Genomic DNA, 15603 nt, shown 5'->3' on the forward strand with positions numbered 1-15603 from the left:
AGAATTTAGAATCTGCCCTTCTTTGTTTATCTCAGAGTGCCTGGACAATGAGGCATTATGTCATCTCTCTCCAAGGCACCCCCCCTCCTTTTATTTTAAATTCAATATGAATAAGTACACAATGACCAAGAGAGACTTCACACGACTTTCAAAACCAGAAGTTGAAATGGACAAAAAGGGCTAATTTATAGTCCCTACTTGCAAAATCGTTAATTCGAAAGTTAATATTTGTAGATAGATTATTAGAGATTGGGAGTGTATTATCCTCTTCTGCTCTTGTTTGATATTAAAGTTTAAATTTTCATTTCTTGCCTAAAGCTTTGGGTGTTACAAGTAAAACCTTGATGGTATTTTAGAAGACACTTCTCCTGATAAAATAAACTGGGGAGCTGTTAAAAATACCTACAGCTGGGCTCACTCAAGACCAATTAAATCAGACTCTCCTTCACCCCTTTGACTGTAATGTGCAACCAGACTGAGAACTACTGGTCTGGGCCTTGGAGGCATTTGGGTGTTGAATCAAAGGACAGCCAGGTGGTGGCTCAGCTGGTAATGTGCACTTGACTCAAGCAAGAAATGAGAATTTACCAGGCGGCCTAAAGATAGTGTAGGCTTTAGGAGAGGGAGGGACAAGGCACTAACTTGCGGCTGTCAGGGATGGAGGGGAATGAAGTGATGAGGCTACAGAGAAACCTGATGCTTCCTGCCTAGGTCACACTGTTCTGTTCCTAGAGAAAAAAGTTAAAAGGCTGAATTTCACCCAAGAATAGAATCATCCTTAAACATAGGTAGGTGACTGTCTCAAATGAATTAAACAAGATGGAGAAAAATTGGTTGGAGAGGGTGGGCCTTCCCGGGGCCAGAGACACACCTGAAGGAATAATAAAACTGGGAACTCAGGTTCTGTGAGACTTCAATCAGGACGGCAGTGGTGCCAAGACAGGGGTCTCCTGAGATACCTTGCTCAGAAGCAGTGCTGGGAGCCCCAGCAGATGCCTTGCAGGCTAGGGGGCAGATGGTACGAGCTGCAGGGATGCTGTGCCAGCTGCTGCAGCAGGAGTGTCCCACGGGAGCATCTGGCAGTGACATTTGGGGAGCCTTCCTGGCTTCATGGCCTCCAATCCAGATTCTCTGGCCTTCTAGGGACAGTGGTCCCTCAGCACACCATAATCCATTGCCATCGTCCCTATAGCAGTTTGAATCCCATGTTTACAATTAAGAACTCTGAATGACACACATTCATTCTCATTTAATATTCACTCAACCCAGTGGTACAGAGATATTCCTATTCAATAGAAAAGAAACTGAGAAGTAGAGAAGTTAAGAAGCTTGTCCAAGGCTGGACAACCAAAAAAGGGCAAAGCTGGAGTAAAGGTCACATGTGAACCATCCCAAAGTCCATCGTATTTGGTCTGCATGGGCTTTGGAAAGCCACCACACATGCTGTGCAGCGGTGGTTTGAAGATCTGCTCAGCACCTTCCTCTGTCTTCATGATCCAGTTGAGGTAAACGACCTGGGCCGTAAGGCTGCCTAAAATGCGTGTGTCAACAGCTGACTTTTATTCAAGTTACTTGCAAGAATGTGGGCTCTGTCTGGATGTTTCTATGATTTTGTGTTTTTGTATCTCATAATTTCCTAGCAAAAAGTTTCCCTGAAAAATTTCCTAATTTTGGAGTTAAATTTATAGGAAAAGGTCCTCCCCCATCCCCACACAATATCTCAGCCAGTATGTGTATCAGGTTGGTCGTGTGAAGTCTGACAATTAAGTTTATAAACTCATCCTAGAAAAAGTGCTACATTCCTCATTGCTGAATATCGCTATGGTCATCTTCGAGGTACTCTCCTTAGGAAGCCATGCCAGTGCCTAGTGTACCTGTCAAAACGATTTTGGAACTCTTTTTCTGGAATAGTCATCGAAGGTGTCATTGCATTACCCTTGATGTCTTGAATTCATCAAAATGTGTTCCTTTCAATATTTCCTTTATCTTCAGGTAATGAAAAAGTCACTGAGGGCCAGATCAGGTGAGTAGGAAGGGTGTTTCCAATACAGTTATTCATTTACTGGCTTAAAATCTCCCTCACAGACAGTGCTGTGTGAGCTGGTGCATTGTCATGATGCAAGAGTCATGAGTTGTTGGCCAACCTTTTCAGTTAAGATTTTTCTAACTGTTTCTCTATTGATGTTTACTTGGTCTGCTATGCTTCTCAAGTTTTGATGCACCATTTGAGGGGATTTTTGCAGTGTTTTCATCAGTTCTCTTGTTACTGGCTGCCCTAACATCTGTTTATCAGTGATGCTTTCTCTCCTCTGGGAAAAACATTTAATCCATTTGTACACTGCTGTTTTCTTCATGGCATTATTCCCATAAACTTGTCCCTGATTTCACTTCTACTCTTGCCAAGTTTGACAAGAAATTTACAAATGTTTGTTTATTACTCTAATTCAAGCTCTGACATTCTTGTGACCGCACACAACAATACTGAAGGCCACTTGGCAAAACACTGCCACAAGTGAACACAAACACAGCTGTGAGACACTGATACACCCAGGTTACAAAACCCTACTGAGTTGTTTTCCAGCGCTGCCAACATAAGTGCCCAGTGGCAAGTTCACAAACGTAATAGTCAGACCTTGTATGTGTACAGCTCCAGGAACCCAGTTTTAGAAGAACTGAGACAGGTCATGAGTGTCCAGGAGGGAGGGAACCAGGGGTCATTGTTTAGCCTCTCTTCCTGCCAGCTGCTCACATATTCCACCCAACAGTGACCTCCAGAAGCAATGCATTTAGACCCAAAACCATTGCAGTCAGAGCAGCTGTGTCTAGTAAACCAATTCTAGTTCTCCTTGGAAAGTCCCTGAATTTAAAAGCTGGAAGGGACCTTAGAAATCTCATTTTGTATGGAGAAAACTAGCTCAGAACTGATTTTCTTGAGGGCACAGTTGGTGGCCAGACAGGGTTATTGCTTTGGGTTAAACACAAGAGAAGCTGCCGGAGTACTTGATAATCAGAGAAAGAGCGAAAGCTTAAGGCAAAAAGAACACATGGCTCTTCATATTTTGCAGTTTGCCTGGGAAGACATATATTGAGAGATGAGATGCTGAGTGAGAGTAAAAGTCTGAGAACAACTCATGGGTGGCCAGTCCTGGGGAGTCGAGGGGCCAGAAAGGCTTCAGGGGATGTGAGGAGCTGGAGGGTGTCCCACAGAAGGCTGAAGAGGTAGGTGACTGAGAATAAAGGAGCAGAGAGAGCCAGGGGCTCCTCTCTGGCTGGGCTTAAGGAAGGGGAGGACCCCTGCTCCCCCACCACACCCCTGCTCACAACTCTGGGACCTGGAGCGAAAGTGGGGAAAGGCGCCAAGACAGTTCTGCACGGTGACCCCTCAGTCTCTCTGCCAGTGTCAGGAGGCCCATGCTTTGGTGGCTCCAGCACGCTCCGCCGGCAGCCGGGAGGAGGCGTCTGCCTGGCCTGACACGAGCTTCTGGAGCCTCCCTGACTCCGCCCGGCTCTCCCCAGGCCGGGCTCTCCCGTGCCTGGCTCCGCGTGGTGAGCGCCCACGGTCCTCTCCATCCGCTTCCTTCCGTCCCGGGCGCCTGCGGCTTCTGCGAAGGCCTAGAACTTGGTGCCTTCTCCAGTTAACAGGGGTTGGGGAGGGGCGAGGAAGACACCCAGAAAGCTGGCACCCGCTTCGCCTCCCTCCTCTCCCCTCACCCCTGTCCTGTTGGTCCTGACTCCTACGGGCGCCCGGGACCGCAGCCCTGCGCGCAGGCCTGCCAGCCGCAGCTGTGCTATCCGTCCGCCTTCCTAAGGACAAGATCTTGCAACTGAACATGGTGCTTCCAAGTCCCACTTTCATTATACATCTGTGTTGCCTAGGTAGGATCCCGCTAACTGCTCTTCATGCTGCAAGGGGAGGAAAAGATCCATTAAGTCCTGCAATTTATTTGTTCACCGTAGCCACCATGTCGAATGAACAGGCACACAGCCAAAGACCCAGGAATGGGGCTGGCGAAGAGTGGGAAACGGCAGGGCAAGGCTCACGCCTGTAATCCTAGGACTCTGGGAGGCCGAGGCGGGAGGATCGCTGGGCTTCCAGACCAGCCTGGGCAAGAGTGAGACACCCATCTACACGCACACACACACACACACACAGATTAACTTTAAAAAATTAAAAAATAATAAATAAATGAAGGAGTGGAAACAAGACTGGCAGGCAACATGCAGCTGGTGTTCCCTACTCCAGCAAGCAGAAATCTCCCTGCCCACCCATCACACTAACCTTCAGTTTGACGCTATGAAAAAATAGAGTCTCGGTCAGTCCTCCAGGTTTTGTTTGGTTTTGCCTTTTGGAGGCTTGCTAAGGACCACAAGGCCCTGCCCAGATGGATAAAAAGCTTCTTCCTCTGAAGATTTTGTTCGTTTGTTCAACAAATATTTACTAAGGGCCTGATATGTTCTGATGAACAAACTTAATATCTTTGCCCTCATAAGAACTTACATTATCATGGAGGACAGAAATAAAGAACAAACACAATAAATAACTGAGGAGGACCGCTGCTGTGGACTTGGGGGACCTCAGGTTAGCTGGCAGCCCATCAGGGGCTTCTCTGTGCTCATAGAATTGCACAGAGATGGAGGCAGACCCCAGATGAGGGGGGCTGGCTTTGGCTTTTGCTGCTAGAATAAAATGGGAGGTGGAGCATAAATTATTCATAGTTTAATAGAGCACTGCAGCTCCAACTACCCTGCTTTCACTCCTAAACTCTTGAGAGCTACAAATCTGTGGTGACTTCTGAAAACAGGTAGGAAGGTGGGGGAGGGGAAGACAAGAAAACACAAGGCTTTCTGCGCCCCTGAGGGCACAGGGGTCCCTGGTCAGTTCCTGGGAAGACCAAAGGTGGGTCCAGCTTTAGGGTGGGAAATAGCTTTATCTAGGGTGAAGTCAAGGGATATATTTTAATAACTCTAAATTAGATTTTTCAATTGGCTTGATAATGACAACGATTAAAGTAGCTGATGTTTACTGAATGCTTGCAATGTGACATGCATGGGGCACAGGTTTTACGTGTAACCTCTTCGTCTTTTCTTTAACTAGAATGTCACAAAAGCTCCTTGAAAGCAGGGACCTTGCTTTGTTCACTGCTGCACCTGAAACAATGCCTGGCACATAGCTGGTACTCAATGATGGAATCAAAGAACTGTTACGTCCTGGAGAAAATGTTCAAGGTGCTCTTGCCCTGAGCCCTGCAGTGCAATGCTGAGTTGGTACTCAATGACGGAATGAAAGAATTGTTGCATCCTGGAGAAAAGGTTCAAGGTGCTCTTGCCCTGGGCCCCGCAGTGCAATGCTGAGGTGGTACTCAGTGATGGAATGAAAAAATTGTTACATCCTGGAGAAAATGTTCAAGGTGCTCTTGCCCTGGGCCCCACAGTGCAATGCTGAGGTGGTTCTCAGTGATGGAATGAAAGAATTGTTGCATCCTGGAGAAAAGGTTCAAGGTGCTTTTGCCCTGGGCCCTGCAGTGCAATGCTGAGGTGGTACTCAATGACGGAATGAAAGAATTGTTGCATCCTGGAGAAAAGGTTCAAGGTGCTCTTGCCCTGGGCCCCACAGTGCAATGCTGAGGTTTTAGGCTCCTCGTCTTCTAAAGAAGATGACATAATTGTCATATGCTCTGTATGTGACTCCAGGCATGATTAGAGTGATAGTTGTTTTTTCTTTTTACAGTGCTTACCACCATTCTTTTCCCCACGATGGGTAGGTAGGTACATGAGGAAAACATGGGGATGAGGGGAAAAGAAAATCCAGTCTTGCCATTCATCAATTACCTCATTTAGTTCCTATAACAACGTATTTTACAGAAGAGGAAGCTGCGACTTAGAAAGGTTCAGTAGTCACTAAGGTCTTATGGCAAGTTAATGCCAAGGAACCTGACTCCAGAGCTGTCCTCTTACCCATCACACTAGCTGAGAGCAGGGCCAAGAATGGCCTGTCATTATTTTACACTGTCCCTGTGGCTTGGCTTGCCACATCTCCATGGGTAGGGCAATGTTTAAGAAGGTTCCCTGTTGTGTAGGAGGATATGTAAAAGCATGCCAAACATTTTAACAATTCAAAGCAAGAGATCACATTATTTTATTTCTTGGAATTAATAGTTCATTCACTATTACTTACAGTTGGCTCAATGCTTGAGGGATACTGGACCATGAAGATAATTTGGGTGTAGGTATTTATTGTAATTGGCCTGTTTACCTCCTTTGAGGTTGTCGAGGAACAAGGGTGTGTCAATGTCTATGATGTGTTCGGTGCTAAGAAAGTTACTGAGAGGGAGAGGCAGGAAGGATTAAAACTGTAGCAGAAGTCATCCTACCCAATCTAACTGCTGATAGTTGGCAGTTACTGAAGCAAATGATAAATGATATTACTTAAAGGATTTTCATTGTCCATACACATGCAGATTAATATGTAAACACATAAATTTATATAAATACAATAAATTCACTTGCCAGTTTTGCATAGAAGCCTGAGAGCTTTGCTTTGATTCTAGACTGGCTGAGTGGACTTCCGTTTTGTCTTTCTGGAATAAATCACATCCTTGGTGAATCATTTACAATTTCCAGTTTTGGTTTCTTTCAAGTGAGTCAACAATTTAAAGAGTTTTCAAGGAAGCTGAGTGCAGAATATTTGTAGATCTTTTGTGTATTTCCCCTAGTTTTTTAGGATTGTGTTTCTCACATGTAATTTGATCATAAGGTTTCCTTCTGTATGTGTGCAATTCAACTTTATGAGTCTTTTCAAAGCATGCACATTTGTTTTTGTAGGATCAATTTTTTTCTATTCACATGCTCTAAATTTACCTTTTATTAAGTAATTATGCAATTATAATAAGAGCCCTATTGTTGTAAACAGGTATGGGAACAAACATGGCAGCTCCCTGGAAAGCTCACAGCTCCAGGGAGGAAGTGGACAGAGCACCTTCCTGGCTGAGAGACTTCTTTATGCTGTGGGCATGGAGCAGTGTTTGCAGAGGAAATAGAGAGTGTCTGTGGAGAGTCAGCTAAGGGAGGGCTGATTAATAGAGCTTCTACTAAATATGCACCCTACATGTGTCCTTCCATTTCCAGCCTTCCAGAATCCCACAACCTGTTGGGAATATGTCCTGGAAAAATACGTGTCCCCATAGACCTTACGCATAGTCCACAGAGGTCTCTTAACCTAAATTATTGTTCAGAACCCAGAGGTTCTGCCTATCCTACCCACAAGATCACTGGAGGTGCACACCTGACACTCAAAGATGGCTTCCCACACCTTGGAAATGTTCTGGAAAAGAAAAGCCAAGTTAACTCTAAATCTCCAACAGGAGATTGGAAAACAGAAACTCCATTGGTGATGGGCACTTGACTAAGAGATTATGAAGTCAGGTTCGAGCAGCTGTTATGGGGTCATTTGGGTTTTGAGAGCATGGAAGCACCGGTGGAACAGGTCGAGAACAGTAGAAATGTAGACGGAATAGTTATGCATAGAAACAACAAAGCCATGAGAGAGCGGGTTTGTTCTGCATTGCCCCAATCCCTCTGATATCCTTTGTATCCCTCTCTGTATCCTTTTTGTTAACGATCCTTTTAACTTGAGTTGGTTTGAATAGGTTTCTGGCCCCTGCAGTCAAAAGAGCCCCAACTAGATTAGGAGACAAGGTGAGAGTAATCAAGTTACTGCTCATTAAGAACCCACAAGAGTTCAGTGAAGAGAGAGATCATTGGATACCTTGATTTTCTGTCTCATTCCCCTAAATTTGGAAGTTAGGCTTAAATACCCACTGCCCACTAGTTCTGCTCAACCCACTTCAGACTGGAACTCTGTCCATCCTTGCCATTTGACCGGCATGCCGGCTCAGCATCCCATCCTTCTGTCTGTTGTTTCTACTCTGATTTTGTATTCCAGAGAAGTATCTCCTGTTTCTGTCCTGCCCCAAAGTCCTGGAACTGAAATTTGCCTTTCTTCCCTCTTTGGAGCTTCTGAGACTAGTCCAACCACTGAATCTGCTCCAGGGGATGGTTCCAGCTGCTGGCCCAGGGCCTTCCAGATGGCTGATGGCCTTCCTCCCTCCACCCCTTTTTCCGTTGGCTCCAAGAACTTCTCCTAGTCACCCAGACTGCTTCCCAGGATCTTGTCCTTCTCTGTCTTTCTTGTTCCAACTATTGTTCTTCCAGGAACTTCACAGACAAGGTGGGACTTGCCTGAACTTGGAAGAATAACGGATGTGGTTTGGCAGAGGGGTGGGAGAAAGACACTCCAGTTATAGTGGTTTATACTGACTTTGTTCTCACTGGCCATTGTGGCCATTTTTTTAGTAAGAACATGATATTGCCACTGTAGCCATTGTAGGAGTGAAGTGCCATCTGTTTACCATTTTTCCCAGGGACCGATGTATATGTTTTTTACCTATGATGTAAGAAATTTTAAAGTCAGCACTTTGACTTGGTGCCAAAATTGTATTCCATGAGAAGCTCAAGAAATTTATGAGTCATGTGTCCTGTAGTTGAGAAGCTGTGAGTTAAATGGACTAAGATGCTTCAACTGGAAAAGGTAGGTGCATTCAGCAGAAACTGAACATAACAGGATCACTTTAACTCCTTCGGTTAAAGAAAAGTATTTACAAACCCACTGTATGATCTGAGAAAGAAAAGCTAGTCACCTCTGTTATGTGGTAGTCAGAATAAGTAAACTATTGACATAAGTGAAAGTTAACTCTTTTAAGATGTAAAATCCTCATTGGATATTACACTAGATTTTCCTGCTTCATTAAATAGAGCATGGTAAACCAAGTGAACATTTCTAGGTGGTGTAGGGTCTCACTAGACATTTTATGACACCTGCTTGCCACAATTTCTGCCAATGGGGAGGCCTATAGTACCTGTGTTTTGAAGCATGCAACTTCCCCAACTGATTGGATCAAAATGGGCATTTATCCTCCAAGTATGGCAAATGATTTTTGGCCTATAATCTGGCTTAAAAACTTGAATTGGACAAATAGGATGCACAATAATTTAAAACAAACATGAAAAAAAGTAGAGATTTGTGAAGTAAATGCCTGTGGCTCAGTGAGTAAGGCGCTGGCCCCATATACTGAGGGTGGCGGGTTCAAACCCAGCCCTGGCTGAACTGCAACCAAAAAATAGCCGGGCGTTGTGGTGGGCGCCTGTAATCCCAGCTGCTTGGGAGGCTGAGGCAGGAGAATCGCGGAAGCCCAAGAGCTAGAGGTTGCTGTGAGTCCTGTGTACATCATGGCACTCTACTGAAGGCAGTAAGGTGAAACTCTGTCTCTACAAAAAAAAAAAAACATTTATGATATAAAGTCAGGTGTGTAAGTAAGCAAAGCCGTGAGGAAGCAGACTATGGAGAGGTGCCTCCAGGGGTGATGAGGGAAGATGAAGGTGGTAACATGCAGACATCTCCATTCCTTCAAGTCAAAGGGATCTAACCGGAGCAAAGGCACTTATTTCAGCACTGCGTGGGCCCTCAGCTGGCCTTGATGTGTCCAGGGTAGGGCAGTGGACCTGGGCATCTCCAGTCTGCTCTTCTCTTCCAGCTGGTGCTACTTTTCCTTGCTCTTGTCTTCCGGGTTCTTTTCTATTTTTTTTTTTTATGCTTTTATTTTTAAATAACAATAACAAGGTTTAAGATAAAGGACTAGATATTGTACCCTCAATGAATCCCCAACAATAAAAAAATTAAAAAAAAAAAGATAAGGACTAGAAACAAAAACCTCATAAAGAATGAATGAACATAAATACTTCTTTTTATTTTTAATTTAATTTAATTATTATTTTTGAGACGGGTCACATTTTGTTACCAGGCTGGAGTGCTGTGGCCTCATAATAGTTCACTGCAACCTTGAACTCCTGAGCTCACACCATCCTCCTACCTTGGCCTCCCAAAATGCTAGGATTACAGGCATGAGCCACCATGCCCAGCTTTTCTGGGTTCTTCTACGTTCCTTCTTTTCACTCTCATGGGCACTGTTTCTCCCTGAATCATCAACTTGTCCATGCTTTGCTCTGGCTTCTCTGTTTTTGCCTCATTTTCATCACTTTTTCTGTTCCTTCTATCTTCCCCCTGATGACTCCCGCTGGGCCTCTGAATTTTGATATTCTGTCTGGCTGACTGTATTGCCTTCAGAGATCTTGTTCTCTTGGGTATGTGCTATTGACTAGAAGAATCAGTTACCTCTTGTCTTCTACAACCTTCAAGGTTTGGTTCTTCCCTGACTGAGCCACTGCTCACTCCTAGAAGCCTGGGGGGCTATTTTCAGGTTTGCAGCTGTTCTGGAGAGTAAGGGATACCAGATGTCAGAGAAATATCAGTTGGCTAATAATGCATTATGTTCTTTCCTTTTTTTTTTTTTTTCTTTTTTGGCAGCAAAAGCTTGCCTTTCAAGTCCCTTGCTTATTTTAAAATTAGTTTGCATTCCATGAGCTCAAACTATTTGAGCTGTGGGGGGCAAATGAGCCAAGATGTTTGTTGTGCTAAATTTCAGGGAAAAGTCAACCCAAATTAAAATTTGACCTCAGGTAATGAACAAAATAAATATTGTTAGATAATTAAGAACTGATAATAGTGCTGATTCTAACACTATCTAGAAAACACCTGAACACAGTATTAGCAAACAAAATTGAACACATCAGAGATGGGATTTTAAACTTTCCAAATGCCAGGTAAGCAATGATACTATCTCTTACTGCCCATTTTCTCAAGAGACTGGAAAACTTACCTTCTGTTTAGTTTCTGGATTCTCATGGGTTTTTTATATCCTATATAAGGGTCATAGCCTGGCTTAATAGCTTAAGAAAACAAAGTGACCCAACATCTTTGAAACACTAATCACCTTCTCCTCCACAGGATTTAAGAAAAGTGGAGCAAAGTAGTTCAGAGCACAGCTCCCTATCTCCCCTTTGTGAGCCCTCACTTTAGAAAAGAAGAAAAACATCCCTCTCCTCCATCTTGGATCTTCCAGTGGAACATTATTATCCTGGGCTATAAAAGACTTCTGGGCACAAACAAACAAAGGATTCAGGCATGCATCACCCCTCATGAGAAAGAGCCACAGGAAAGCAAAGCAAAGGAAGGTCTGGGAGGAAATATTGAAGGTGTGTCACTTTGTTTCATTCGGGAGAAAAGGTCATGGTGAGTTTCTGCCTGTCCATCCATCCATCCATTCTTCCATCTCTGTAGCTTAGTGATGTTTGCTAAGGGATGTGTATTAACATCTTTATTTGAAATAATTAAAAAACAACAGAAAGCCATGTCTGCGTGACAGTAAGTCTAATTTGCTAATTAATTCAAAAATGATGATAGCTTTGCCAATTATATAATACGGTGGACATTTTCTATAAATTATATGAACTACATTTGCAGTTTCAAAGTTTTTTTAAAAAATAGTTAAAGTATTAAATAATTTAAAATATTATATGTAATTGTAGTTAAACTAATGATGAAGATGACAGCTTAAAAATGTATGAATGAGGCTCGATGCCTGTGGCTCAAGCCGCTAAGGTGCCAGCCACATACACCTGAGCTGGTGGGTTCAAATCCAGCCCGGGCCCACTAAACAACAGTGATGGCTGCAACCAAAAAATAGCCTGGTGTTGTGGCAGGCACCTGTAGTCTCATCTACTTGGGAGGTAAAGGCAGGAGAATTGCTTGAGCCCAGGAGTTGGAGGTTGCTGTGAGCTGTGATGCCACAGCACTCTACCCAGGGTGACAGCTTGAGGCTCTGTCTCAAAAAAAAAGTATGGATGAGTATAAATTTTTAAAAATTTATTTTACCCTCAGATACAAAATACTTGAGTATCACTGCTATAAAGGATGGTAAAGGGTGTGAGGGTATTTTGTCTGGAGAAAATCAAGAGGAAATGGTTGTGGTAGTGACAGTGGGGTTGTTCTTCAACAATTCAGTTCGACTGAATGAATGTTCTAAACATTTGCTTTGTACAGAGTGCTGAAAAAGAAGCTGTGGGCACCCAGAGAGGAGTAAATGCTAATGACATTCCCATGCCCTTAAAACAGGTAAATTTGTACCAAAAATTTTTTGACAGTATTTTCAGAGGAAGAAGGTACCCTAGTGAAATAAAAGGAGAATACCGTAACTCCACAAATACAAATCTGTGGAGTGAGCCATCATCTTCCTCGGAAAGAGGGCCAAAGCAATGATGAGCAGTCCTGTAACAAACTTGGACAGCATGATCTGGCATATACAAGAATGTTCGTGGCAACACTATGCTTGTGGCCCCAAAGCAGACCAACGCAAATGTCCTCTTCAGCAGAGTGGATACCCAAATCAAGCATTCTGAAGCAACAGAGTACTTTGGAGCAGGAGTCAAAAGCCTATAACTACAAGCAGATCTCACAGACATAATATTGCATAACAAAACTCACATAAAAGAGTACGCACTGTGTGATTCCATTTTTAATTTAAGGTCAGAAACAAGCAAAATAAGTCATCATGGTTAGAAGGCCGCTAGGGTCATGGTTACACCTGAGGGGGCTTCTGGGTGCTGACCATATTCTGTCTCTGGATATGGAAGCTGTTTTTACGGCTGTGGTCACCTTGTGAAAATTAATAGAACTATTTATGATTTGTGTGTTTTTGTGTATTCATGTTATGCTTCCATAACATTTAAAAGTAAACCACCCAGCAGTGGTGTGGTGTTGAATTAGCCCTAGTGTTGGGCTTAAAGGCAGCTGCCTGCATCCTAATATGTGGAGGTTTCAGGCAGCTGCCTGAGGCCTCGGTTCTCAGAGTCCTCTTGGTCAAAAAATGACCAGACACCCCAATGTAATGCAAGCATGGAATGAAGTTTACTGTGGAAGAGAAAGACAGGCTTACAGAATAAGAGCCAGAGACCACCTATAGCAGAGGTTCTCAACCTGTGGGTCGTGACCCCTTTGTAACAATGAAAATACATCTTGCGTATCAGATATTTACATTACAATTCATAACAGTAACAAAATTACAATTATGAAGTAGCAACAAAAATAATTTTATGGGGGTCACCACAACATGAGGAAATGTATTAAAGGGTCACAGCATTAAGAGGCGTTAGGAAGGTTGAGAACCACTGACCTATAGGCTTACGGAACAAGCTGTGTTGGCCAGAAAGTGAATCAGCCTCCACTGTTGTGACAAAGAAAAGCAAAGAGGCAAACAGGCATAGGTTATGTCCCTGGGTTGGGTCTACCCTGTGATCTAGAGGTCACCTTGGAACCAGAGTCTTAGTGCCATACAGACCTCCCATGACCCTCTCTGAGGGCCCTTTGTGGGATATGAACCACAATGTACATTTAAGCTAATGACATGATAATAGCTGGAAGGCTGTTGCAGGTCATCTTTAGGGCTCTATTGTACCCGTGTTGCCTGGCTGGTAGCTGGACAGTCTTCTGAGTCCTGTTGCTGCTGGCATGCTAAGTTCTGATTGGCAGACCTGTGGGTGCTCAGTCCTCCCCAGGTGTGAGCAATCACTTGGGGCAGAATTAAGGTGCAAAGCACAGAAATGGGGCATGGAGGACCCACCGTTGTCCTTTTTTCCTAGGAGAGCAGGATTTCTAACTACCTACCTAACACTAGTTTGCATGGACTGCCCTGCTGACCTGGAAACCTGGGCGTTTAGTAGAAGTGAGGACAGGGCAGAGGAGGGAGCCATTGTGAGTAGAGCTTAGGACTTTGTGGGGGAAATTCAGAGTTCTGCTGTTGCTGCCCCCCTCTCCCCCCCAGTCACAGACCATGATCCTTCTCCTCCTCCCCGCCCTGTCTGAGGGCTTTCAGACCTCTGGCTCTTACTCAAACTGTCAGTCACCCAATTACGGACCTACCTGCTGGGTCACAGGCAGGCTGTATTCCTCTCCTGCGAACACATCTCCTTGGTTGGCTGAGCACAAACACCTGTTCCTGCTATTGTCAGTCAGATCCAGGTGAGCCTGGAGAGAGCTGTGGCTGGAGGGGCCTGGCTAGAAATCTCTCCTGTCAAAGCTAGTGGGAGGGACTTCAGCTCTGACGCCCTGTGGGTGATTTCACCGTGTTAGAGGGTGACTTTCATGGATTGGCAGTGCAGGGAAACAGGGAAAAGCCCTTTCTGTGAGTCTCCCAGACAGGGTGACAACGAGGGATCTGAATGGAGCAGCTTGGCACGAGGCAGAGCTGAAGTTGTCAGGTCCCAGCGGGATGTGCCCTACAGGACATCAAAGCCATGCAGACTGAAATGGGACTTGTCCCTGGTCCAGGCGGCCTGTGGGTGGGTCAGCTGGCCTGGAGAAAACAACACGGCTTCAACGTGACAGTCCCCGCATTCTGCAGACTTAAAAGGGAAATCCTTTGGACTCTGACTGGACTCCTGGGGCTCAGCCCTGGCCATGCCCTGAGGCTGCAATGAGGAAGAAAAACCTGGAAAGGGCTGCATGTTGCTGGGAGGGTTTCTTTGTGTGATCGGAACCGCTGTCCTGCCTGTGAGGACTCAGTCGTCATTGGAGCTGCTTTGTCCCCTCACATGACCTCGTCCCTGCTGAGCCCTCCCTGCCCCACTCACCCCTCCCGTGGATGTCTCTTCTCTACTGTGGGTCTCCGCTGCTGCCTGCTCAGCCCGCAGTGGCTCAGAGGTCTGCCCGACCTTGCTGCCCCTGTGACAGACGCCACCCCCGTGCCGTCCCTGCTCCGTCCTCCCTTGCTCTTCCCTGGCTTTCTTGGATTTTGTTTGCGTTTCCCTCCCCATTCCACAGAGGCCGGGCACAGAGGAAGGCCAGGGGAGGGCAAAGGGCGGTAGAGCTGGAACCAGGGCTTTGGGCAAAGGGCAGACATCGGTGTTCCCCCTGTGGCGGGGCTGGGTCACCTGTGCCAGAACCTCCGTGCCTGGGCTGTGCCAGCGTTGATGCCAGGGCAGATGCCAAGAAGGGGACTCTGCCCGGGCCCGTACGGCCTACTGAGCAACGACGTCTTTACGTCCTTCCCCACCCCCATCTCTCTCTCTCACACACACACACACACAGACCCAATAGGCTGAATCGGAATGTTTCTTAGCCTTGACCCACTTTACTAGCTCCTCACATCAGGTGCGACTCCATACTGCAGCTTAGTTTTCAAGATTTGGTGGAATGAGGACCTTAACTCGAGGCTGATTTTCTCTCGCTGCCACGCATGTCCACGTAATTGCTGGATCCTTGGTGAAAATGGCCTGTTGTCCTCACCAAAAGGCTGACAAGGGATGTGGCAGTCAGACTCAAAGAGATTCAGTAAAACAAAGTGAATGAGAGATTTATAGAGCTTAGTCTGAGCTGGAACTAGAAGTGCCCTAGGGAAGAACATGGGGTTACACAGAATTTTTGCAGAATCCATTTGCCCTGCTTCCTACTTGGTGCCTACGGCTTCCACTAACTCCTGCAAACCCAAATTCTTCCTTATTGGCACCGGGGTCCTGATACAATGTATGTCTTGATGACCTTCAAACATCAAGGCTCAATTAGAATAAATATTTTCCACTTTCAGAACAATTTACATGGGGGTGGGGTTTTATTCAAAGTAGAGAGACTACTATTAATGGGGATATGGATGTGAA

General features: G+C 45.2%; 1 long non-coding RNA gene across 1 annotated transcript; it reads right to left on the reverse strand.

The window, feature by feature from the left end:
• Positions 1–1073: 1073 nt before the first annotated feature.
• Positions 1074–15263, reverse strand: LOC128584108 (uncharacterized). Its single transcript, XR_008379631.1, has 3 exons — positions 14581–15263; positions 13871–14056; positions 1074–3903 (listed from the first exon to the last, which is right to left on the reverse strand). It is a non-coding gene; the product is annotated as an uncharacterized LOC128584108 (long non-coding RNA).
• Between the last annotated feature and the right edge of the window lie 340 nt (positions 15264–15603).

This window comes from Nycticebus coucang, chromosome 1, assembly GCF_027406575.1.
Source record: "Nycticebus coucang isolate mNycCou1 chromosome 1, mNycCou1.pri, whole genome shotgun sequence".
In the NCBI taxonomy this organism is placed as follows: Eukaryota; Metazoa; Chordata; class Mammalia; order Primates; family Lorisidae; genus Nycticebus; species Nycticebus coucang.